General features: G+C 45.1%; 1 protein-coding gene across 1 annotated transcript in view; it reads right to left on the bottom strand.

Moving 5' to 3' along the window:
* Positions 1-26727, bottom strand: part of LINGO2 (leucine rich repeat and Ig domain containing 2) — a 3888832-nt gene that overhangs the window by 2414642 nt on the left and 1447463 nt on the right. The gene's annotated exons all lie outside the window — the stretch shown is intronic.

Raw genomic sequence — 26727 nt, 5'->3', positions numbered from 1 at the left:
CTAATCTACAGAATGGTTCCCTAAATGTAAAAATGTAAGGGGAACTAAGTGAGTAGTATATTTTAAATATAAATCATGCGAGATACCATTTGGTTGTCACCCCCATTCAGGAGACTGCCTATACTGCCATGTAAAGCCCGAGTCCTTTTCCAGAAAATCTCAAGGTCATCCTTTTTTGGGGGATTAAAGGCAGTTGATCCTGACATTAATATTTATTTGAAGCTAAGCATCTTGAAGTGAAAGTTAAATGATGCAGGGAACAAATTAAGCCATCTTTGCGGAACTGCCACTAGATCTCCTATCTGTTAGATAGCAATGAGATGTTTTGCTGGACTCTTTGTTGATGGTCTACTTCGGATTCAAGGGGACCAGTATTAAGACTTTCAGAGTAGTGCATTTTGGCCGGGGTTCATGCTGTTTTCAATCAGTGTGCGGTCAAAGGAAAAATAACATGACATGCTAATTTAGTCGTCTGATAGTAAAGAATTGCCTCTCAAGATGGTTCTATTTCTTTAAACACATTTTATTGGGTTTTACAATTTTGAATTTCTTAATCTAACATATTTAAATTCATGTTGGCTGTCATCCACATTCTGTTGTGGGCCTGGGTGAAATTTGCCTTACCCCAGTGTAATTAGCATAATTTTGTGTTACTCTTTGTTACACAAAATTCCAAAACTTACAATATTGCACCACATTGAGTAATTAAGCATTGTTCTCTGTAAATAATATATTGCATCTGCAGTGTTTGTGGTATTAATGAATGAATGAATTAATCAATCAATTAGTAGATTTGTAAAGCGCTGCTTGTCCCCTGTGGGGGTATCCAGGTCTGGCAGGGTCCAGTTGATTAGCCAAATTGTCAGGTCTAGGTCTTCATGGGCTTTGGGAACTCTGGAAGAGATGGGGAGGTCCATAGATGAAAGGGTAGCACATTCCATGTCTTCGCTTCTAGGTAGGAGGAGAAGCGACCTTCTATGTCAGATGTGGGAGGTGAGTGTTAGAGAAAGCGATGTACAACAGAGGTGTCTGGTGGGTTGATGAAAGTTCTGGCGGAGGTTAAAGTAGGCAGGTCCTCAAGTAGGCGGGTCCTCAGATGTGTAGAGTATGATGTGTACGTATGAGTCAGGAGGTTGAACTGGCATCTTTTTTGTACAGTGATCCAGTGGAGTACCCTGAGTAAGGGGTGATGTGGGTTTGTCTAGGGAGATCCAGGACAAGTCTGGGTGCGGCGTTCTGTATGGTCTGTATTCATTGGACGTAGTGATCCATGATCCCTGTCTAGAGAGCATTGCCATAGTCCTGTTAACAAGAGAAAAGGGATTGGGTGATTGTACGTCTTGAGCTTTGGGATAGCCTATTGAATATCTTACGAAGCATGCAGAGGAAGAGGATGCTGGAGTGGGAGACGGAGTTGACCTGAGGAACCTTCACTGGCTACCTATCAACAAAATAATTACCTTCAAGTGCCTTACGCACGCCTACAAAGCCTTCCACAACGCTGGACCTGCTACCTCAACCACTGCTTCTCCTTCTGCAAAGACCTGGAACTCCCTGCGTCTGCACCTCACTCAATCACCAACACTGCTGCAATTCACGAAGGACCTCAAGACCTGGATCTTTGACTTAACAACAGAGCCACCTCCCCCCACACTCAGGATCCTTGAGACCCTCATGGGTGAGTAATCGCACTTTAGAAGAATCCTGATTGATTGATTGAGTCATCATGGTTAGCTTGTTGTCCAAAATGATGCCTAGGTTCCTGGTGTGGTCAGTGGGGGCAGGAGTAGGTCAGATTTCTGAGGGCCACCAGAATGTGTTCCATGGGGAGCTTTTGTTTCCTGAAATCAATACCTTGTCTTGTCTGTGTTTAGCTTCAGGCAGTTGTCATTCATCCAGTTGGTGACGTTTGTCATGCAGTAGTGGGAGGTTGGTCTTTGTGTTGGTGGTGTCTTCAGAGAGGGAGAGAATGAGTTGTGTGTCATCGGTGTAGGATATGATGTTGAGCCCGTGGGTTTTGAAGTGGGGAAGGCAGACTTTTTGTGTTCTTCCGGTGAGGAAAGAGGCAATCTATCCGAGAGCGGCTTCTTAGATGCCTATGTTACGCAGCCTTATGATGAGTGTGTGGTGGGAGACCATAGTGAAGGCTGCCGAGAGGTCTGGGAAGATTAGAGCCGCAGTCTCTTCTCAGTCATGTAGGGGTTGGATGTCATTGGTAGCCGCGATGACGGCTGTCCAGGTGCTGTGGTTGATGCAGAATCCGGGTTGGAAGGAGGGGGTTTCATTACAGATGTGAGGAGAGTTGTTGTTGTTGTTTGATACTTTGGCCGGGAACGGGAGCTGGGAGATTGTTCTGTAGTTGTTGATCTCACTGGGGTCTGATGATGGTTTCTTTAGTAGGGCGTGTTTGCAGTCCTCGGGAAAGGTGGCCATGGCAATTTAGGGGTTGAACAAGGTGCTGAGTATATGTCTGATTCTCGCTTTACATAGGTTGAAGATGTGGTGAGGGCATGGGCTGGTTGTGGCCCCGAGTGGACCGACTTCATGATGAAGGTGGTGACCTGTTGGGCGAGCTGGCTCCATTGGGTTAGTCGGATGTCTGTGGTGGTAGCGGGGTCATTGTGTGGCCTTCAAGAAGTCTGTGACCTTGGTTGGGGTTTGAAGTTTCTATAGATGTTGGCGTTCTTGTCCTGGAAGAGGTGTGCAGAGTTCCTGTGAGGAGGTAATGATGTTTGTTGGAGCTGAGGGGGTTGGAGAATTAATTGATGATGTTGAAGAGTTCTCTACTGTCATTGGAGCTGGATTTGATGAGTGAGGCTAAGGACTTTTTCTTTGATTCTCTCAACGGTCTGTGGTAGAGTTTGAGGGCTGTCTTGAAGGTGGTCTTGTCAGTTGTGTCCTTGCAGGTGCGCCATCTCCTTTCCAGTGGTTTCCAGTGTCATTTAGCAGTTCTGAGGTCTTCAGTGTACCAACTAGCCTGCTTATTGAACCTTCTGTGGGCGTTGTTGCCAATAGGAGTAATGCTGACGGCGATCCAATTGTTGAGGTTTCTGACATTCTGGTTTAGGTTGTTGGAAGAGATTGGGTGGGTGGTGTTGAGGGCGTTGATCCATGTGTCCTTTGAGACTTTGCTTCAGCGGCAGTGGGGGTGTTGAGCAGAATGGGGGCAGAGGTCTGTGAGCTAGTGATGTTATAGAAGACGATGAAGTGGTCGATCCAGGTGAGTTCCATGGTTTCACTGTACCTGATGCGGTCACTGGAGGTGAAGATGGTGTCTAGCGTGTGGTCTGCGGTGTGCGTAGAGTCATGGACGAATTGGATGAGTCAGTGTTGTTCATGTTGTTGAGGAGGTTGGTAGTGTTGATGTCATTGTGGTCGCCAAGGAAAATGCAGTTGTTGGAGTATTTGGCAAGGGGGCAATGAAGTCGGCACTGAAGTTGCAGAAGTCTGGATGTGTTCCTGGAGGATGGTAGGTGAAGGGGCTCCTGATGATGGGTTTGCTGTCTGTTTGGAGTTGAAAGTTGAGGTGTTCCATGGATGGGGTGATGTCATCATTTGTGGTGGTGCATTGGATGGATTCCTTGTGTATGATGGTGATCCCTCGACCAAGCTTGTTGATGTGGTCATGGTGGGTGATCTTCTATCCTTCGGGAATTGCAGTGGTGATGTCAGGTGCATAAGTGGGGATGAGCTAGGTCTCAGTGAGGAAGAGGACGTCGGGTGTGAGGATGGAGATGAGGTCCCAAATCTCGGTGGTGTGTTTGCATAGTAAGCGTTTGTCAAGTTGGTGTGTTTGTTCAGGTGGTGTCTGTGGTGTGTTTGGGGTGGGGCTGATCAGTGGGATGGAATTTGTGCTGTGGCAGCGGGTGCATGTGAAGGGTCCTACGGTGGAGCGTTTGTTGGCGCGGTGGCAGTGCTTGTTGAGGCATCCTGGGTCGAGGGTGTAGAGCTCGGTGATTATATATCTTCAGGGGGGCAGGAGCGGCAAGGGTGATGGTGCTGGGCATGGTCTAGGTGTGGACAGGTGCAGACTGACTTGTCTTTGGCACACCTTTGGCATGTCTGCTGCGTGGGTGTGCTGCAGCCTGTATTAAGTAGGTCCTGGGGTGGGTGAGGCTTCTGTTGGCGGGAAGAACAATGAGTGGGAAAACCTAGGCAGCGCCGATGGCACTGGATCAGGATGTAACAAGCAGGAACTGAAGGCCACGGGCAAGTGGCAGGCTAGGTGTCCAATGAGAATGACAGCGCATGAGGGGTGTTGTTTGCGGTGCTTTTGTTTTTTGCATGAATTGCAATTTGTATGCACTTAGGATGTGAGGACTCATTTTACACTAAAATACAGCATTAAATGGAAGTTTTACAAAATATAATTACCCACATCTTGCACACCCGTAGTCTCCTCATTTTTAAGACATGAGTGACACCTCATTATGTGCATACATCTTCATTTTTAAAACCACATGTGAACTGAGCATATGCTTACAGCTTTTTCACAGTTTCCAGCACTGATCAAATTATATTGTTTTTTTCCGTAGTCTGTTTTCTTGTACATTCCCTGCTCTTCTTTTCGCTTATCTGCTGTATTCTTACTTCCTGAAAATGTTCGGGCTCTTACAGAGCACATCTTTTGTGTTCATGTTAATCTTTTGAGCGATAGGGCGCACAGTGAGTGTTTCTCTGGTCAGCATTCAGTTGCAGTTGGATATTTTATTTTTGGCACCTCCAAGTAGAAATAAATGCTTCTAAATAAAGCCGTGCTGCTGTCTGCTATTCGGAGTTGCATATTGTTTTGCATAGTGCAGCATTCACCAATCACTTGACATCTAGGCACTATATATATCAAAGTGCCATAAGTACTGTTGGTATAATTAATCAGGTTCATTTTAACACAGACTGCAACGAAAATAATGCTCACTCTCATTCATATATGTGGACTGGTCACAAGAAACTGTGTAAATTAACTTTGTGAAGAACTTAGCAGTCGGCTTGTGCAACTGCCTGCCAGTCTTTGACTGAAACTTCCCCTGCTTAAAAGTGGCATGTCAGGCCATAGGAGGTGCAGGTGTCTGCATCCCACACCAATGACTCTTGAACGTACAGGACTATCCTCTAAATGCCGGTGTGTCTCTCGGAGGCCTTTTACAATTCCAGTTTACCTTGGTATTTTCGCTTCTTGAGTGCTAAGGACGAGACTGTCTCGGCCTCAGCACTATTGGGGCTGATTGCTTTGGGGACGAGACCATCTCATGGTTAGCACTTAAGTGGCTCATGAGAGAACTCTGTTGTTGTTTCATTATTGCCCTGCGAGGTATATTCAGCTTCGTATCTCAGGTTTTTTCAAAGTCACTACTGTTTACCAGCAATCTTGAGCTTCTCCTACATTGGGTGCAAGTCCTGTTTTTTTTACTTTACTTGAAGGCACTAATTCTCAAAGGTCGCCGATTGCTAACCTATAGTCCGGATATTCACAAAGAACAGCATGAAATAGATTGACATTTATGTTTCAGTGGTGCTAATTTGCATATTCGTTTTGGCCATGCCCCCTTTCAGCTCAGTCTTAGTATGAAAGAAGAAAAATAGAATGCGAGCAGCAGCATAGACAGTAATTAAACTCATCTGGCTGAGTTACTCACTGGTGGCATGGGACATCTTGAGATTTCCGGGTGACAGTCACACTTACTGACAGGAGCACAGCACAGACAGCCCATGTTATCCAGAAGCCAGACGTTCAGGGGACTATATATGAGAATGTCACGCAGTTTAGTGCACCACAGCACAGCAAGTCACCTCGCTGTGCTGCACTGTGACAGGGAAAGGGCAGGAATGTGCTATATTGAAGCAGTAGGGCACATTCCTGCCTTTTCCCCTGCACTGGCGCTCTTTTGGTAGCCTAGTGTCAAAGCAGGCACCCTTGTACCATGCTGCAAGTCTGCCTGCGTTGGATGCAAGATTGTTTCTGTGCACCTTCCTGCACAAAAACAACCTGGAGAGGCATATTCCTCTTTCTATGAGTGCTGCAGAATGCAGCACACATAGAAAGAGGAAGTAACGAGAAGAAATAAAGATATTTCTCCTCTTTACACCTCTCCTCGAAGGAGTATCTTTTGCCAAATTCCCAGGATTACCAGTTCTGGGAAATGATGGGAATGCGCCACAAACCATGGAAGTTACATGGGAACACCCATGCAATGCCCATGGAATGCCTCTCTTGCGCAGAGTAAGGCAACACGTTGCTTTACTCTAGATTAATGGAGCCACTCAGGGCCACGCAAAGAGGCTTTGCAAGCTTCATACATAGCATTTAAGGTTTGTGTCATGCATGTACCACATTGCTGGTGTAAATACGATGCAAACCGCCTTGTCAATAGGCCCCTCAATCTTCTTTAAAGACAGATCACTGGGGGTTGAACACTTTCCTACTATTTGAAAAAGCAAAATGACTGTTGTCTAATGGATTGAATGTGGCTCTCCTGAGTTTGCTCTGTTATCAAGTGGGCTTGATGAGAGTATGCTGGGAATCGCAGGGGCTGCCATCGCAACCTCGAATTATGTGGAGGAGTGTCACTGTCAACTGGTAATGAAAGGGCTCAGGTGGTCACTGTTTCTGTACTTGGATCCTCTCCTGCTCTGTTTATCCCAACAAGCTGCTTTAGATGCAAGAAACCAAATACGCACAAGGCACGTCTGTGCTCAGGGTCCGTGGTTCTCCTTGCCAGATGTATTGCTTGTCTGACAGCGCGTCCCCAAGTTGCTGCTGGCATCTTGCTGCACATTAGAGGCAGCATAGGCGTCAAGCTTGACGGGCATCGTGAGGGCCCTTCTCTATGGCGTGCAGTCCACGCGGGCAGATATGATATGATTAACTGTGGCACAGGAGCACACGCCATGTAAAGATTAATTGCCTTGGCTTCTGCCAGTTATTGAATACTTGCCCGTGACAGCTCCTGCTCGCCGTCCCGCGCCATATGTATGCAGCTCCAGCACTCTGCTCGTTTCCTGTTCTACTTCCCTTGTCCTGCTCTGCTGCTTGCCAGCGTGCAGGTGGAACGGATGAGACGTAGGCTTCTCTGGTGGGGACGTGTCTACGCCTCTATTAGTTCAGAAGCAAGGGAGGGAAATTATTCACTTGGATTAATAGATCTAGGCAGCATGGAAGCAGCTCCTGGTGTGATGCCAGGCATTTGTTACAGGTGAGTAATTTGCAGACAACCTGCATCCCTCAGGTCAGATGTACTGATGCAATAGAGGTAGGAATAAGAGCACAGGATGGGAGGGCAGTTTTGTTCCATAAAGTAGTAAAAGTCAGAAAACCTGGAATATGATACACATTAAAGATATGGGCCCAGGTTTATTAAAGTTTTCCATCTCCCTTGTGCTATGGAAGGGCGACACTAAACCTAGAATGAGATTTACCAAGCCACACAAGGTCACCTCGCGTGGCCCTGCATGGTTTGGTAAATCGGGAGACACACAAGGCAGAGTAAGAAGCTGCCTTGCGTTATTCTGCATGGTGGGGCTGTTACATGGGTGGGGCTTGGGTGTTCACATGCATCCATCCATGCATTGAACATTCCCAGATTTACCAACACTGGTTGACCTGTAATGCTTCAGAATTGTATGCCTTCCCACCAGACGCACAACATGGAGAAATACCTTTATTTCTCCTCGCCGTTTCTTTTTTTAAAAATGTGCTGCATTCTGCAACACACGTAGAAAGAGGAAAATCCCTTTAAGGTGTCCCTTCCTGTACAAAAACAATACTACCTCCATGGACCAAGGGAACCTGCGTTGGCGCTAGCCTGCAGATTGTGCGCCAGCACAGGCAGAGGACAGGAATGTGGCATATCTTGACAGATATGGCACACTCCTACCCTCTCTCTTTCTTGCAGCGCACCAAGCTGTCTTTCTGCATTGCGTGAAAAAGTGTTAAATCTTGCACATGGTCTTTGATGTCCACAGGATATCCTTACACAGCAAAGGATTGAAGAGGGCTTACTGGTGCAATAAAGATGCTCATTGCTGAGCACAAGGCAGAAAATATGAAGGGGCATATTTATCAAATTAATACACAGCGCAGCAAGTCACCTGGGTAGGAATGCGTCGTATTGAACTACACTTTCCTGTCATTTCCCAGCGCTGGCGCACAATGTGCTGCCTAGCGCCAACGCATGCACACTTGCACTTTGGTGCAAGTGTTCCTGCATTGTTAGCAGGGTTGTTTTTGTGCAGGATAGGATACCTTTGAGGCATTCTCCTCTTTCTATGTGTGCTGCAGGTTGCAGCACACTTAGAAAGACAATGTAAAAAGGAGAAATAAAGATATTTATCCTTGTTATGCCTCAACAGGGCAGGCATAGCCTTTTGATGCATTCCCAGGTCTACCATTAATGGTAAATCAGGGAATGTGCCAAAATCCATTGGTAAATGCATGGGAGCACCCACTTTCCACCCCTTGTGCAGAGTAACGCAATGCAACAATTTTCACTGCATTGTGTTACTCTGCATTTATCAAGCCAATCAGGGTCACGCAAGGTGGCCTTGCATGTCTTGATAAATCAAACTTAAGAGTTGCGTGTCACTTTGCACACCATTACATGGCGCAAAAGTGACGCAACCCTTTGATAAATATGCCCCAGAGTGACTTATAAAAGAGCATAAAAAGAGTTGGTGGATATTCAATACAATAAGAAAAAATGAATGAAGACACTCTGGACAGAAGGATTCCCAAAAAAACTTTGGTAATAATGTTTGGATGAGCAGCTTTGGTAAGTCCTTGGGCACTTACTTCGGTATTGTATTAAACTGTATCATATCATTTATGTAACACATTCTTAACCCTGTATGTATCCTTGAAACACTGTCCAGTACATGTTGTTTATCATGCAACTCTGCGTAGTATGCATGGCTGGTAGAGGGCATCATTATTGTCTGATTGATATAGAAAGCAGTATCCATGTGTAGGTACTTATGAATATCCTATTCTTAATTTCATATCCATGCACCTTGGAGCTATATGTATATATGTATACACTGAGTAATAATGTTAACCAAAAAAATGTATGTTCAGAGATAGCAGTTTGGATTTGTAATAGACCCTCCTCTAACTTTACAACACTATGGTTAATAATATTCACACATATTTACGTTTTGTGTCTCAAAAATAATAAGGATTGCAATTGGAAGACAAAACTGAAGTATTTTTACTATGTTTATTAGCAGATGGAGTTTGGGTATTTTAAGCCAACCTAAACTGGTGTCTTCTGTCATGAACAAAGCTCCATAGTAGTCAAAGCATGTAAACTTGGTTGACAGGTACGTTGAATAAACTCCACTGAAAACAACTTCTTGAGTGCAAGCACTTTGTTTAATGCCAGATGCTTGATGTTATTTGAACAAGGAGGCAGTACCTGAGAGTTCAGCAACCTGCCACAATTTACAAGATGTAGATATATAGATATATGCAGAGAGGACCTGGCCTGGCAGGTAGAGCTTGGAGTAAGGGCAAGACTTATTTGTGTATGGCTGAGTCTAATCTGTATGGCTGAGTCTAATCTGAGGTGGCATGGTGGTCAAAAGAATGATGGGTTGGAATGCTACCCCGAGCGATTGCCAATGATTAGAATTATTGCAAGCATCCTTTCATAGCCTTTTGTGTGTTTGACATCACACTGACCACCCTATTTAGGGAGGATGGTGGAATGTCCTTTCATTCTCTCTGCGCCTCCATGATAAATATGGCAGTGAGGGACAGAATAAAACAATATTGACCACCCCCCAACTCCCAAAGTGCGAGATTCATTTAAAAAAAAAAAAAAAAGCTCCCACTATGGGTATTTTATTTTTTTGAAAAACAACTTTTTTTAAGTTGGTAGACAGATGTCAGGACTGTCAGTGGACATCCACCAAATATTTTGTACCTTGAAGGGAACCGCCATGATGTAGTATGAAGAGAACCACCATGATGGCAGTTCCCTTCAAGATACAGAGACAACGGCTGGGCAAGTGGTCATCTCTGAATTGGACGGGCAGTAGTTCGATAGGGTGGAGGAGGTAATGTCTGTTGCGGTCCTGATGGATGGGGTATCCTCCATCATATTCAGCCATAAAGTCCAGCCCAGAGTGCGTCTACTTTCCTTTCGGAGAAATTCCAGCACCCGCCATTTAGAGAAATCAGCCCACATAGTACTTCTTCCAAAAGCACAATCTTTTATTTAGTCACGTGCACATTTTTATATAGCATGAATATAACCCAAATGAGCATCTGAGTGTAATATAAAAGATTCATTACTACAGCATAATGTATTTCACTAAAGCCTAGTTTCACATGTTTCAATGCATGCAAGCAGTTACAGACTGACAGTTTCCAGAGTGTTTACAAAAGAACATATTCATGTTGCATAACAGCAATTAAAGATTCAACATGCGTTTCACAAAGCTAATGTAGTGAAACCGTCCCAACTGCTTGTGGAGTCTAGACTTCCCCATCAAGTCATTCAGCAATATGGCTGCCAACACCAGGCTACTGGAGTGATCTATGACAGGGCAACGGGGAGCTGTCTTCTTTGTTCACGTTTTTTTTGCTCAAGCGCCAATTAAATATTTCAGGACATAAAATAATCAAAGCAAGTCCGAGAAGAAACATAGGGAAATTATTGCACTTAGTGAAAACACTAGTCCTAAACTACTCTTTTCAAAAGCCCACGTGTTGGGTAACAGAAAAGTGTTTAAGATAGGGCAGTAATTCACTTTCAAAATGTGTACTGCCCTCTTTAATTACTTTTTTAACGGGAAGGTGGAAGCTGAATTTACCTTCTTCGTCCTTTTACTGCTATGATAAGGATTGTTCATCTTGTTACGTATAGTAATATAATGAGAACATTTTTGTCTGTTTTAGTATATGAAAAATATACAAATGATTGAGAGCTGTATTATGCAAAGATTTTGCACTAGCCGAAATAGTTGAAGCAATTTTGTTTTGCATTCTTCTTGGTGCATTTGTGATACCACATTACAAATGTGCAAGTTCATGCAAAATTTGAGATAAAATGTGTTTCTTAATTTCTAAAAGTAAAACTTTTGTGAGCCATAGATGTAAAATATTTATTGGAAAATTTTCACAATATATTTTCTCTATTTCTACCTGATGCACACCTTTTTACGTAAAGGAGACTGGATCAGAGTCTCAGTGTTCTAATCCCTGTTATTAAAGCAACTAAAATAATACGAAATAGCTTTTCTATTGTATTTACTTTATGTCAGAAAGTAATGTGGCCTTTGGCTCTCATTTACTTTAAGTAGGAAAATCCCCTATGTGTGTGATCAATTGTATTGCTGGTTTTTGGACTCAGCGCACAGTGACATTGGTGTCCAGTGCCCAGTATATGTGCTGTGACACCGAAAAACATGTTTAATTGTTATACACCTAACTGGCATTTTTAACTTACCTATATGTCCCTAGTGTATGACTCAAAGTGTATCCAGGGCATGTAAATTAAATGTCAATGGTGGACTCTAGCTCCTATTGCGCCACCCACCACAGTGACAGTCCAATCATGGCTTCAAGCCAACCATTTTAGCCTGACCATGACAGTTTTAAGACTTCAAATTTGACCTGTCAAAATATGCCCTTTTGACAGGCTTAATCCTTCCCTTTAACTATTAGCAAGTCACCACTAACCAGGCCTTACTGCCAATAAGATAGTGGACATGGTGTTTAAAAGAAGGGTGTGTAAATATTTAATATTAAACATGTCATTACAGTGAAAACAATGTGAAAAAGCGATTTTCAAGTTAGAAGGATTGGCTGTCCCATATGAAAGCATTGGAATACAATTTTAAATGTAATAATGTTATCTCTGGCTAGAAAACACCTGCAAATGTTATTCTTGGACTTTTTGAAATATTTATTACAAGCCCAATTCACTAGGGAAGTTGGATTTGTAATAAATACTTTGGAAAAGGTACTTTTTGAAAGTTACCTTTTCTGTGCCTAAAGCCTCCGGATGCTCATTTGCATGTGTTCCAGCTGTCACATGTCAGCTGAAAGTCGCCCTTTATGAGGTGTGAAAAGTGCTCCCGGGGCAAGACAAAATCTTGGGTGTGGGGAGGTTGTTGTGTTCCTTTGGCAGGATGACTGTAACCAGGAACTTCATTAAAGTCACAAGTAAGTGCTAGCTGACACCTGGGCAGTGCCCTTTTCTGTTCCCCTACTCAGGTAGGGACCAATTCCATAGGAGAGGAGCTACCCATGGGACATTTTTCCCTACTGGTTTGGGAGGAACAAGGATTACCCCCACCACAAGCTAGTTCCAGGCATAACCTTGGCACCCTGGGAATCCTCCTTGGAAGACTAATGGACCTTTGCAAGACAGAAGAGGAACTGTACATGCTGTTGTGACCAATGAGGAGACCTGTAAGACTAGACCTGTTCCCTCTTGCAGCCAAGAAAAACAAGTGGACTCCAATTGTCAGTTTGCTGACCTTCTGTTAAGCTAAGAGGACTCAACAAGCTGCTAGAATCTCTTTTTCTGAAAAGCCCAGTGGACCAATTCAAAATAGACCTGCTCTGGAACCTGCTGGTGGCTTCTACTAGAGTGAGGCTTGACCCCCAAGTGCTGTTCCTGAGGTCTTAGAAAACCTGGCTGTTTTAAAATCTGGAAGTTATAAACTATTTGGCTCTAAAGACCTTCAGAGGAAATGCGACAAATCTGCAAAGATTCAAGTGGCTTCCACTTGTAGCCTTTATGCAGCAGCAAATCAGTTTTAGTGGGTCATCACAGATAGAGCCTCCTGCCTCATGGAGCCCTGTTCCGGTACTGCTTGCAGCCTTGCCCTGCTGGAGGAATCAGAGCTCCAAAAGGGTGACTCATGTAGAAATCTTCACCGTGCGAAGGCCCAAATAGTAACCAACAAGAGATGGAATTTCTTTTGGCGTGAATTGTATTTCTCGTCAAAAAACAAGGAGGGAGCAAGGGAAGGAAAGGGGGGTGCGCCCGTATCCCCTGTATAATATATGTGTAAACAATGATGGACAAACCCAAGTATGTGTGGTACAATCACTACTAGGCAGTGTTTGGGAACCCACTGGGTTAGTTAAAAGACCCCTCACACACCAACCTGGTTGGTGTCATGCTTCATCATTGGGGTCCCAACCAGGTGGCCGAATGCTCCCTGGTTGTGCTACGACACCTGATTACAGCGGAGCTGGTGTGGTGCAAAGGTGTGATGTGATGTGGATTAAAAATATCTCTGAGAATCCTTGCCTTTCTAATTTTATTAATGGCGGCTCAGGATATGATTAAAAAATTCTTAGTGATGCAACTAAAAAAAAGAAATAATTATCTTGTAGTTGTCTATGTGATGGGTATACATGTTTCAGCCTGCAAAGGAATGTAGGTGGGGCTTACTTCAGGACCGGTGAAAGTGGTAAGTGGCAAAGTGAGTAGTGCCACGTGGAAAGTGAGAACAATCAAAAAAGTTTTTTTGTACCAACACACGCGCTAAGGTGTGTGGACTAGGTGTCTACCTACTTACGGACACCAAAGCGAAAAAACACTATGGCTGAGCTTATGTAGCTGATCGAGGCTCGGGAGGAGTGCGCTCCTCTAACAGACTTTGGTGTCAGAGCATCACCCGGCGTAAACCTGTGCTGGTCTCCCGTCGTCCCGGATGGTGAATTGTATTTCTCCTGCTCAAATTGTTTCTGCTAAAAATGAACGGCTTCACCGGGGCCTTGTCGGATGGCTATTTGGCCTCATGGAGCCCTACCCAGTCACACACTGCTGCCTTGGCCTACTGAGAATTTATGGATTCCATTTCAGAGACTAAGTCCAAAGGTAAAAACTTTTGACAGGATCAAACCTGGTTCCTGTATCTGACCAGCGCTCCTTCACACTTTGCCTTACATTGCACTAGATACCAGAGGACTGCAGTTGGGGCCTGTTGGATTTGGCCCTTATTGCAGGGTCATCCCTAAACCTTTTGCCTTCACCCTCCTGTTTTCTAAACATGTTTTGTTTGGTTTACAGGACTCTGTGCACTTTACCACTACTAACCAGTGCTAAAGTTTTTGTGCTTTCTCCGTTAAACATGGTGAAATTGGTTTACACGCAATTGTCACATTTAATTTACTTATACATCCCTAGTAAAGTTGTACAATATGTAACCAGGGCCTCTAAAGTAAATGTTACTAGTGGTACTGAAGCATTTATTGCGCCACCCACTTAATTAGCCTTTTTAAGCATGTCTCAGGTCTGCCATTGCAGCTTGTGTGTGCCGTTTAAAACTCCCATTTTGACCTGGCAGAATACACATTTTGCCAGGCCTAAACCTTCCTTTTTAATACATATGTGTCACGTCTAGGTTAGGCCCTAAGCAGCCTAGAGGGCAGGGTGCAGTGTATTTAGAATGTTTGACATATACTATTAAGTTTTACATGTCCTGGTAGTGAAAAACTCTTACATTTGTTTTTTACTACTGCAAGACCTACCTCTCATGTAGGATAACATTGTGTTGCCTTATTACATTGAATAAGTGATAACTTTCAATTTGCAATAGATAGGTATATCAAGTGTGGTGTCTAAAGAATTATAAGTTAAAAGCCTCTTTAATGGTAAAGTCGGAGTTTAATCACAGTTCTGAAAATAAATTCTCTTAGAACGTTTGCCTTTTCTTCTCCCAGCCATTTGGTGCCTGCAGCCTGTTTCCTGGATCACATGACTAGGCGTAGCGGGCAGTTGGTCTTTTTGTATTACTCCCAGACAGTGAGACAAAGGGGGGGTAGGTATTGGCAGGATCAGGCGTCTCTGACTTGATAGGGGGTTGGAGCTGTCTCCTACCACACTTACACATCAAAAAGTCACTGCCTGAGCATAATCACTATGGGGTTGACACTAGTATTTTGTGCCCGCAGACATTCTTGGGCCAGAACAGGAAAGTAGGAAGTTCTAAACACCTCTGGGGTGGAAACTACACAACCTTCTTCTACTTCAAAGCTGACACCAAGCATACCCAACTCTTTAGTACACCTATGGATCTGTGGATACTACAGAAGAAGGACTGCTATTATGCGGTGCTGATATTCTGCTGCCCTCTTGCTGAGAAGGAAGACTGGACACGCACTCTTCATCCCAGGGTGAAGTGATTCCAAGGGTCAGCTGATTGACCTCCTGTTCTGAGCTACAGGGACATAATATGCTCCAGAACTGTCACTGAATCTGCCCACCTCACCTGCTGCCTGGACCTGCAACTGAACCTGCCTGGGCACTGCTGGCCTCTGCTGGAGTGAGTTCCTTATGGGAAAATGGCTTATTGTGATGTGTATTTTATATTTGTGTATATTGTATTCTTTCATGGTTATTTTGGCCCACCAAATAAATATTTATTAAGAGTTCCTGATCCCTTAGAGGTGTCCCTCAGGCTCTGAACCCTTGATGTGGCATCCTTTAAGCTCCCCTTCAAGAAAAGGAGAAATCCTGAAGTCTTGGGTTCTTTGCGACCAAAAACAGGCCTGTTTGTGCCAAGATCTTGCCGCCTGCACCGCCCACCAACAAAAGCTTTGGTGAACTCAACTCTTCGCGCCACGGTATCTGCTAGCAACAGCCAGCACCGTGGGATCTCAACTTCATGCAACAGCATCGGCAGTCCGTGGTGGCCATCAACTCGAATCTCCAGCAATGACTGTCCTCAAGGCCTGACAGGATCTTCAAGCTATAGCGTCAAGGTCTGCAACACCCGGCCTGCTCTGTGCGGCCCTCTTCGCACTGGACTTTAGAAGGTAGTTCTTTTAGCTGGACAAACCTGGTCCCTGTATCTGGCCCATGCTCAATCCCGGTCAACCTGAACTTGTGAATTTCAGCCAGTCTTTCACAAGCAGACAATCGATTGTGGGGCTTTGTGCTTTTAGGTGATATACCTACCTTAAATATTTAAAACTGCATATCCCCGGTACTATTGATTGGATTTTTGTCATTATGGTCTCAGATAATTTATTACACATGGGGGAAAAATTACTAATATCTCATGCAACATTGCAATCTCTGTTGCTATGCTGGTCTGTGTGAGAGGAAGGATGCAGGACGGCATAATATCTACAAATCTTCTGCTCTCTTACTCCACAACTGTGGGATTTCTGGCTGACTAGTGCTAAAGAGAAACCTATCTAAAATGAGTATATCATACCTTTTAGCCTGGAAATAAAAAAACACGCTTATGCATACTTTCAAACTTTTCCCACTTTGTATGTGTGTTGTACAGAGATGCACACATGCAAATAGGTAAACGTTTGGAAAACAAAATGTTTCTCTTTTTTGCGCCTGCCACATGGAAATGTGCTTTTTTTGTGTGATACCCTGCCTACAAATGTTAGTGCTTTGCATCAAAAGCCATGAGTGATTGCATGGAAATGGCCGTGCACCACCCATTCACTCCCCGTTGACACAAAATACTGCAAGGAAGCATAATGTTACTATGTCTTACTTTTAGACAACTTTACAATGCAAATTTAGGGGCATATTATCAAGAACCGGCGTTAAAATTATCGCCGCTTTGACGGCAGAAAACTGCCGCTAAAGCAGCGTTAATGGGCTTGATAATATGCCCTTCAGAATTCCCATAGAAGCCCATGTTCTGGTGTCAACATGGGCTTCTATTGGAATTCTCTACAGCATATTATCAAGCCCATTATCGCCGCTTTAGCGGCAGTTTTCTGCTGCTAAAGCGGCGATAATTGTAACGCAGTGCTTGATAATATGCCCCCAAGTTTTGCACTAGAAAGTAAATCTAAAATCAACACTGCATTAGCTTACATTACATTTTTGGCGACTTTGCACAGTTGCAAAGTGTTTAAAAATACGACTAATGATGTTTTCTGCAGAGGTGTCAGAAATATGACTGATGAATTTTGCTGCAAAACACACTCACTGGAAATCCAGTCTGAAAGGAAACAGCTTTTTGAAACAAAGTTCTTGTGTGAGTCTAACTGCAGAAGCACAGCTGAATGCACGCACAGACCGTCTCCCGTTTGTGGTACTCTATGCACCCCATCTGCGAAGTGCAAATTCCAAAAATGCTGGACGTTGGAAAAGTATCAAAGATCACGGAAGCAACTGGGAGCCACAATTGTGCGTATGTTTAAAAAGAAATACCGGACTGCATCAGACATTTAATTAAGACACATGGACACTTAAAAGTGGAAACTTTTAGTAATAGACAATTTATTTACTTTTTCAGTCAACTACTTGCTTTGAATAATGGTGCTTTTACACCAGTCAGATGTTGTGGTCAATTAAGGAAGCTGTTCTCTTTGAAAATGCAAAAAGTGTCAGGCAAGTTAGAGTGTTAAATAATTCATGGGCCAATTTAGAGTTTGGAGGTGCTCCTTCAGGGAGCAAAACACTTCATCACCTGCCAAATTTTGAGATGTCCTCTGGCCCAGCGGACATCTCAAGCATTGGCAGGAACCACTGTCATGGCGTCAATATGACAGAGCTACACAGCAAACTTACATTTTTTTTCCCAAACAAAAACCCAAAGTGGTATTTTGTTTTAGAAAAAAATAAACACACGTCTCTCTCACAACAGGAGTTTTCTCCAATGATGATGGGGGCATTTTGAAGTTTTTACTGTCACTTACAGCCAGGTTTTATGATTTAGAGTGGGGGAGCACATTGCCCACCTTCAACAGCCTTTACTCAAGCAAGCCCTCTGAGGTTCATGTCGGCAGCAGAGACAGAGACAAAAATGTGGTGGGTGGACCTTCAGTTTGGCGGAGAGGGAACTACGCCACCATTTCAATGTAATAGTCTCTCAACCCAATTCTGAATCGTGCTATCAGTGTCCATCCACAGCTACAACGCTCAGTCATGATAACGTGTCTACAGGTACAGTTTAAGGTGACCTAACTCTAAAAAACAAACCATGACATTCCAAAATCGTAGAACTAAGACTAACATTTTTCATCCAGTCTGGGGCACAGAATGAATTTATTGACAGTGCTCACCAAACACGTGCATTGTGGCACTAAGGGGAATTAAATCGTTAACACAGTATCATATGTGTTAACTAAATTGCTTTCTTCTACAAGCTGCTCACTAATTCTGCCCTGGAACCCATGTAATCTTGCCTTTCTCTGAGTACAGTCAACTGTGTCAGAAAACTGGGTCAATGCAAACTTACTGAAAATTGTAGGAACAAATGGTGAAAAACTATAACTATACCAGCAAATCTGGGGCGGCTGCTTATCATAGCACAGGCTGACCAGATTTTGAAAACAAAGAACCAGGACATTTCACGAACATAGAAGCAGGACCAAAAATGTGCATTTACTGAGGGTCACAGAATTAATTTATTTGACAGTACTCACTAACATAGAAACACAGATACTGAGGGAATTTAGGGAATTAAATGCAACTTTTACACTCGCAATCATCTGCGTTAAATAAATTATTTTTTACTTGATGATGCTACCTAATTTTTCACAAGGAGAGATGAAAACTTGCCATCCTCTGTGTTCAGCTGATACACTCTAAAAACCGAGACGTGCTAAATGTACTGAAATATGACAGGACGGATGGTGAAGACTGTCACTGTGCTGGGAAATCAGGGACACCTTGTCACCCCACCTTAGAACAATTTAACAGCAGCCTCTCCACAGATTGCTCTTCTTTAGTTTCAACTCGGTTCTGTTGAGGGACCAGTGTGGGACCAGTAAGGTCCACTGGTTTGAAGCCACTATTTGTATTCAAGGTAAGGGCCAGCTACAGTGTGGGGCGACCGTTGTGGCCGCACTGTGCGCTGACCTGGAGGAGGGCACTGACGTCACTGAGCCGCTATGATTAGCAATAACATACGATTTAAAAGCACCTGCTACAGAGATACTTGTGTCTCCAGCTTTCATGCAGCAATAAAAATGTCAAGATAACTCTTGTGATTAATGTTCTTGCTAGAGAGATCAGAGTTTTGTCTAGTGGCAGCTTTGACTCACCATAAAGTAGTGCAGAGAGTTATTATGCCTGCTGCAAAGTACAGATCTGTATTTCATGTGGATTGCTGAGTGGATTAGTAAAGCCAGTCTTTACCAGCACTCTAAAACACATTAAATGTATGTGAGAGAGGGGCTATGGAGAGATATGGGGTGGTAGTGAGCGAATCCGAGGAGGAGGACATGGGGGTCGCCAAAAAAGATTGTTGCACGCTAAAGCCAGCCCTGTACAAGGTTTTTCTTCCTCTGGATTTGTGACAGTGGAGATGAGTCATTGAAGCACAGCAGTGCTGATATTTGACTGATTAAAAAATTACATTGAAACATTCCTCTGATGACTTTCAAACAGAAGAAGAAAGTACACATTGGGAGTTGCAGTGAAACAACATGTAATGAATGTGGCTTCAATCTGTATTGACGTGTTGTTTTCTGACATAAACGTCTTTCCTCTAAACTATCATATCTGTTTGCATAGCTCTTCTGATCAATTAGTTCTGAGTCAGGGTGGTGTGGCACCGACCCTTGCAAAAATGTGGATGGATTATTCCACAAATGGAGAGAGCAGCTAGCCCATGATTATTCAGATATTAATTTGGTCAATTAATGGCAGGACCGATTAGTCCCAAAGAATGTTAGTGTATATTTTCCACATGTAAGGGTAGAAGACTGCAGCCACTATCAGAACACCTTCCTTCACATCCTTAGATACATATTCTTCTTTCCATGTGTGCTGCGGCACCACACATGGAAAGATGAGTAACACAGGAAAATAAAGATATTCCTCCTTGTTACGCCTCTGTTGGGTAGGCGCACCATTTTGGCTTAAACTCAAGTTTACAAGTTTTTGTAGATCTGGATTTGTGTCAAATGATATGTCCATGCTCCACCCATGTAACACCATACACGCTCTGCGTTGCTCTGAGTTACTTTACATTTACTCAACCACTCAAAGCGACACAAAGTGGTTTTGTGTGGCCTAGTAAATGCCAAAAATGATTTTGCGTCAGAGCTGCTCAACAAAAGTGATGCAACCATGATACAAAATCATAGTAAATCTGTGCACAATGTCGTTAATATTTAGGAACAACATGAATATGCTGAACAATGTGTACATCTCTCTAAAAAGAGATTTTGAAAAATGTCTATGACTTTATGGTTATCATGTAGAGATTCATACTGTGACCCTAAATTAATATTATATTTTTGTATTAACAAATATACAAATTGTATTCTTGCCTTTATATACATTAACCATGAGCAACACTAGTTGTGTCACAGCAAGTACAAACATGCATCCAAACATGGTGTATTTTATAAAGGAGAAAACCTTCAGATTATCTTCATTCAGACACAAGATCCTACAACTACATCTCACCAAACATATCCCCTCATTTAAAAGTTGGGACATCAGTTAAACAGCCATAAGATGGAAGTTGACCTACTTCACCAATTTCACAGGTCATCCAGCCTTATTTTGAGGTGGTCAAACCTCAGGAGTTGCGATGGGCGAGCCTGGAGCCTTAGCTGACTCACGTGGATGAGGCTTGGAAGCCTGATTTTTCTAGTGAATACACATTGGCCCTCATCACGATGCATTGCAGGGAAAGAACCGCCCGACCATAGTCGGCTGTTCCGACACCCTAATTTGAATGTGTCTGCACAGAGGGGCCGATTATGATTCGGCCCGGAAATGCTCCAACCGATGGTTGGACTCTTTCTGGGCCGTATCTCGGTTTACTTTCCGACTGCTGCATTACAATGCTGGCGGACGGAAATTAAACCGGCTGGTCATTCCGGCTGGCTTCCGATGGCTCATGGAGCCCATTGGCCCATTGGAGACCGCCCGTAATCCCAAAGGGCGGTCTTTCTACTGCTGGCCTTTCTGACATAAAAATCCTGTTGCAAAGCGTGTTTGGGGGCGTCTAGCAGGGCCCCTTTGTGTGCACGGCCTCTGGTCAGGGGCCATGTTAATCCCTGCACCCCGTGGCAGGCACCTTGAGGTGTCTACCACGGGGTACAGGGATTAACACCACCTCCCATTTCCCTATGGGAGTATGTATTACAGCCGGTATACAGCTTTAATACATGCTCCCATAGGGAAATGCCAGAATGTGACCTAACAGTGTTCAGTCAAATCCTAATCGGAAGGTCCGGACTGCCAAACGGAGGTCAGACAGTCCCAGTTCCGAGATGGTGTCTGCCCGACATCGTAATAAACCCCATGGTGCAGTTGAAAACATCCATTTTCCAATAGGAGCTTGGGTGGTGGGCTGAAAACATCCACAGCACATGCTCCCATTGAAAAATGAAAGTTTGTTAACATCCCTGCATCGTGTGGCAGGCACCTCAGGGTGCCTGCCACACAGTGCAGGGATGTTGAGGGGGCACCATAGGGGGCCCCAAGGCCCAAATGTGGAGTACCAGGGGCAAGGGGGTCCTGCTAGGTGCCCCCAAAGTCAGATTCCGACAGCCAATCCATGCCCTTAAGGGACTATGAGGATTTTCTCACCATCAGATGGCAGACGGACCGCAACCAACGAGCCATCAGTTGCGCTCTGACTGCTATCGGAATTAGGCCCATTGTTTTTTTTAGAACACGGCTACTGTGACTCGATTTTCCTGCCCGGGTGGACTGCCATAGTGCTTGCCAGTCCTAGGCACGGAAATCAATCAAAGACCACTATGTGCAAGGAGAAATATTTCTGCTCCTGGGGATGATTGATTGATTTTCAAACCCAAACTCCCAGTATAGGAGTTTCCTCTTGAAAACAAAAGTTACTGCATAGAAACGAACATGGCCCCTGCTCTGCATTTCACTCAGCCTACATTCTAGCAGCTGCACAAGCTACATCATTGTAGGCTAGGTATGGCAGGCGATCCTCCATCAGGAGAGCAGAGGCCATACCTCCACTGACCGGACGAGCTGGGGTGCCATCTGCCCAACTTAAAATGCACCACTTAGTTCTTACTGGAGAGAGTAGAAGAGGCAACATACCATATTTGTCACATTGGAGAGGAACTATAGACTCAAGCCTCTTACTCACCAGAAAACAGGCACCAGTCTAGAGCGTGTGAAAGGTACCTTTTATTTATTAAAGTCTCTGCTGTGTCCACAATTGCTTTGATTTTTTTTTTTTTAACCTTTATTTATTTTTTGTAAACAAATCAATAAAGAGATCTCTTCAATGGTTACATTTGTCATGTGTGTGAAAAGTACATTTCGATGGCAATACACCCGTGTCTGTTAACAATTTGGAAGCCTGGCTCCAAGCATAACTATCATATCCTTTATTACAGCAATCTAATCCGTCAGAATCCATGTGACTAAACGATGCAGGACTGACCCTCGACATGCCCATCATTTGCATAAGAGCTCTGCCATTCAAGTCCTACAGTACCACCTCCTTGCGCTACCCTTAAACTATAACCAAAGCCCCACCTCCACCACCCCAATGCCCACCCGATCGCACAGTCACCACCACCAAACCTAACCAACCCCCGGGGGCACAATTCCTGAGCTGGAGTGTGATGGGGAGGAGCCCGGCATATTCGCAATATATGTTCTATATGGGCCCCAGATGTCTTTGGGACGGGCCACACTAGGAAGGAGACTGGAGTAAATCTCGCTGTTTAAGCTACAATAAGCCATATCCGTAAGCCATGCTTTAGTTGCGGGAATCGCCCCACCGCCCCAGTGCTTAGCAATTTCTCGCTTTGCTAACAGAAAGCACAGAGATGCCAGCCTCCTCACCGACTTGGGAAAGTTAACCGTGTATCCCAGCAGCGCCACCTCCGGGGTAGGAACCAGGGTGAGCCCCAGCATCTCCCCCATGATTTTGTGTATCTGTGCCCAGTATGATTGCAGTCTCGGACAGGTCCAGGTCATATGGGCAAAATCAGCATGAGGGGAGGCACATTTCCAGCATGTGTGGGGCCTCTTGGGATCAAACGAGTGAAGTTTAGCCGGTGTCATGTAGCTTCTGCGGAAGAACTTATAGTGTAGAAGTTTGTGGCGGCTATTGAGTGATATCTTGTTAGTGACCTTACAGCAAACGGACCACTGTTCATCCGTAATGGGCCTACCCAAGTCAGCCTCCCATGCCACACGTAGTTTGTCGTCTAAGCAGGGAACCTGTGCTATACATAGCTTGTACAACTTAGAAATAAGATGCGCCCCTGTATCTTTGTCGATGAGGAGAGTAAGTGGCTCGAAGGAAGCCGGCTCGAGGGGGAATCCCCTAATCTCCGCCCTAACTGTAAAATAAAGCCGGTTGAGGATGAATTTGTCCATGAAAGTGGCATCGCTGAATCGTGCCTCCTCCGATATCGAGAATATGTGCCCGCCCGGGTATAAATCCCCAACCTTGTTGAGGTCAAACTTCGTCAAAGTGCGTTGCACAAGTTTCTCGCCAGTGACCGGGAGCCATCCCTCATTAGGTAACGGGAGAGAAGCGGAGTATAAAATGGGCCGGTCCATATAGCGCAGTAACCTATTCCAAGTCCAGCTTGTGGTAGACACCGTTTGAATGTCAACTGGTCTTCTAGGTACGCCCCTGGGCAATACCGCGGCCAAGCGACCCGGGAGCACAAAATCAGCCTCCGGGCGAAGAAATGGAATCCTAGCATCAGGGTGGTACCAAGCATAGGCATGGGTCACTGTGCAATCAGATAATATAGATACAAATCCGGTACTCCAAGGCCGCCTCTATCGTGCGGGAGCGTGAGAATTTTCCAGCGGATCCGCGGCTGTTTCCCACCCCAGACCAATCTAATCAAGTGGGCCCGCAGGGAGGTGAAAACTTTTTGGGTGAGGGGTATGGGGATGTTATTAAAAAGATATAAAAATTTAGGGAGCACTATCATCTTTATAATGGCGATTCTAGCCACCATAGACAGCGGAAGCCGTAGCCATCTGTCCACCTGCGATTCAAGCTTTGTAATCGCGCAGCCATAGTTAAGACAAATAATCTCGTCTGTGTTCAGGTGTATGTGTATGCCTAAATATCTTACAGAGTCTGAGCACCATTCCAGCGGATACTCACATTGCCAAGGGGAAGTGCCGCTGGTTAATGGGAAAATTATGGACTTATGCCAGTTGATACCCAGCCCGGAGTGACGACCAAAGCGAAGTATTTCACGTATCCAAGGAGCCAGGTTCAGCTGAGGCTCTCTAACATATAGTATGGTGTCGTTGGCATAGAGTGAAACCAATAGGGGACCTGTCTGGAACTGGAGCCCTCTATGAAGGTGTCGTTCCTGAAAATGTCGAATCAGTGGGTCCATGGCGAGAATGAACAGCAGCGGGGAAAGCGGGCAGCCCTGACGGGTGCCGCGAGTAAGAGCAAACGGGCGCGATAACGTACCATTAATGTGGAGCCTCGCCGTGGGTCGACTATACAAGAGCCGTGTGGTGGCAACAAAGCCCGCCGGCATGCCCATGCGCTGCATTATGGATAAAAAAAAAGGACATTCTAGAGAATCAAAGGCTTTTTCGGTGTCAAGTGGAATCGCCGCCGCGGGTGTGTCAGGGTTTATTCTATGCAGGACAGTGAATAAAGTCCGCAAATTCAGTGATGTCGAGCGATGGGGTATGAAGCCAGATTGAGCCGGCGCAATAATAAACTCCATCAATTGTGAAAGTCTGTTAGCCACAATTTTGGCGAGAATCTTATAGTCAATATTCAATAGCGAAAGGGGCCTAAATGACCCACATAACGCCGGGTCTTTGTTCGGTTTTGGAAGTAGAACAATGACTGCTTCGCTTAGAGTGGGCGGTAGAGTCTCTCGCTCCAAGGCCTCGGCATAGACCTCGATAAGTTTAGGTGCCAACAGATCCGAAAATGCCTTATAGAAATCGCCAGTCAAGCCATCAAGGCCCGGGGCTGAGGAGCTCCGTAGCACTTAAATCGCCCCACGAACCTCAGTTACCGTTATGGGCTCCGCCATGAATTCCTGCATGCCCTTTTCTAAAAACACAAGCACGATTTCGGATAAATAGTCGTCTCGTGAAGAAGCGTCATCACTCTGTCTAGTTGTATATAATGCCGAAAAGTAGGACAGAAATTCATCCCTAATCTCCGAGGGTGTCGTGCGGAGCGTTCCGTCCTCCCCCGGACTTCAGTTATGAACGACTTACTATACGGAGAGCCTGCGCCAGTGGGCGACCCGGCCGGTCGCCCTCGCCATATCGACGGGCGGTTTGGTATTTGCCCAGATATAGGATCTCTCTATCCGCTGTCTCCCTGTATTTGGAGAGGAGGCGTAGCCTCCTTGCAAACACATCATCTAACGCCGTGTGCCTCGCCTCCGCATCTATCAAGTCTATCTGAGCCCCCAACTGAGCAAGAGTCGTGCGCAACGCCTTCAGGACCCCGGCATGCTTAGCTATACAAACCCCCCGAATGTAGGCCTTAAACCCCTCCCAGAGCATGGCCCAAGAGTCCACCGAACCGGTGGTAATCGCGAAATAGTCCTCAATCGCCTCAGTGACCTCATGACAGAATAGGTCGTCCAATAGCGCTTTCCCAGGGAATCGCCATTGTCGCTCAAAACCTTCAGGGCGCGGCACATCCAGGCACAGGAAAACCGGCGAGTGATTGGAATACGTTTTTGGAGAGTCTTTATCGTCCGAAACCAGGGGGATAGACCTGGGGAAAGCAGCCAGTAGTCAATCCTAGTCCAGGTGTTGTGTTGGCCAGAAAAATGTGTATAACTAGAGGTGTCTGGGTTGCGCTTGCGCCATGGGTCAATAAGGGAGAATTGGTGACAGAGTTCTCTAAGTGCGCGCCGTGCCCTGGGCTTAGTGTCAGCGGCCTCCGAGGTACTGTCCAAGCCCACATCCTGCAACAGGTTGAAATCACCGCCAAGCAGGAGCATAGCAGGCTCCAGGGTTGTAAGTTGGGCGTTTAGCGCGTGAAAAAATTCCGGGGAGTCAGTGTTGGGGCATACACACACAGCAAGATGATCCCGTGCCCCATCATCACCCCTCTCACTATGCAATAGCGCCCCTCTCTATCCCCAATTACCTGATTGCAATGAAATGGGACTCTTTTATGAATCAGCACTGCAGCGCCCCTGGCATAGTTGCTAAAGTTGGCAAAGTACCTGTGCATTCCCCAGGATGCAGCAAAACGAACGTTGTTTGTGGAGTGCAAGTGTGTCTCTTGGATAAAGGCAACATCCACCTGATGCCGATTCAGATAATGCACGACCTGTCTGCATTTACGTTGATTGTTAAGGCTCCTGACGTTCCAAGACATTAATGACAAGGTTATTGGGTTTTCATTCATACCTATACGAGCCATCTAAACATCTGACAAAGCAGTCGGACACAGGAGCCATCAGTACGACCATATATCATCAAATTCGTCACACAACCATGAATGCTTCTGAGATCAAAACAGCCTACCCCAACCCTCCTCCCCCCACCCAGCCATACCACAAAAACGTGAGGCAATCCCAAACCTGTAAACGAAAAAAAAAGCTCCAAACAGAGGCGCCATGTGCAATCAATCATTAACAAACGGAGCATCATATCCAAAATAATTCCCAGCGGTTTCCACCAATGGGGGGTGGCAACGTCCCGACATCAACCCAGCAATATTCAGCAATCGTACAAAAATTGTCCAGAGTCCCCAGCCTGTAACCAATGAAAGAAACAAGGGTCATACATAGGCGCCACCTCACCCCACCTCAGAGCCTGCAAACAAATCCTGGCAGGCCACCGATCCACTGTGCGAGGGAGACCG

The sequence above is a fragment of the Triturus cristatus genome, chromosome 2_2 (assembly GCF_964204655.1).
Source record: "Triturus cristatus chromosome 2_2, aTriCri1.1, whole genome shotgun sequence".
In the NCBI taxonomy this organism is placed as follows: domain Eukaryota; kingdom Metazoa; phylum Chordata; class Amphibia; order Caudata; family Salamandridae; genus Triturus; species Triturus cristatus.
The sequence above is the reverse complement of the archived record's forward strand: the minus strand, read 5'-3'. Positions and strand labels throughout refer to the sequence as shown.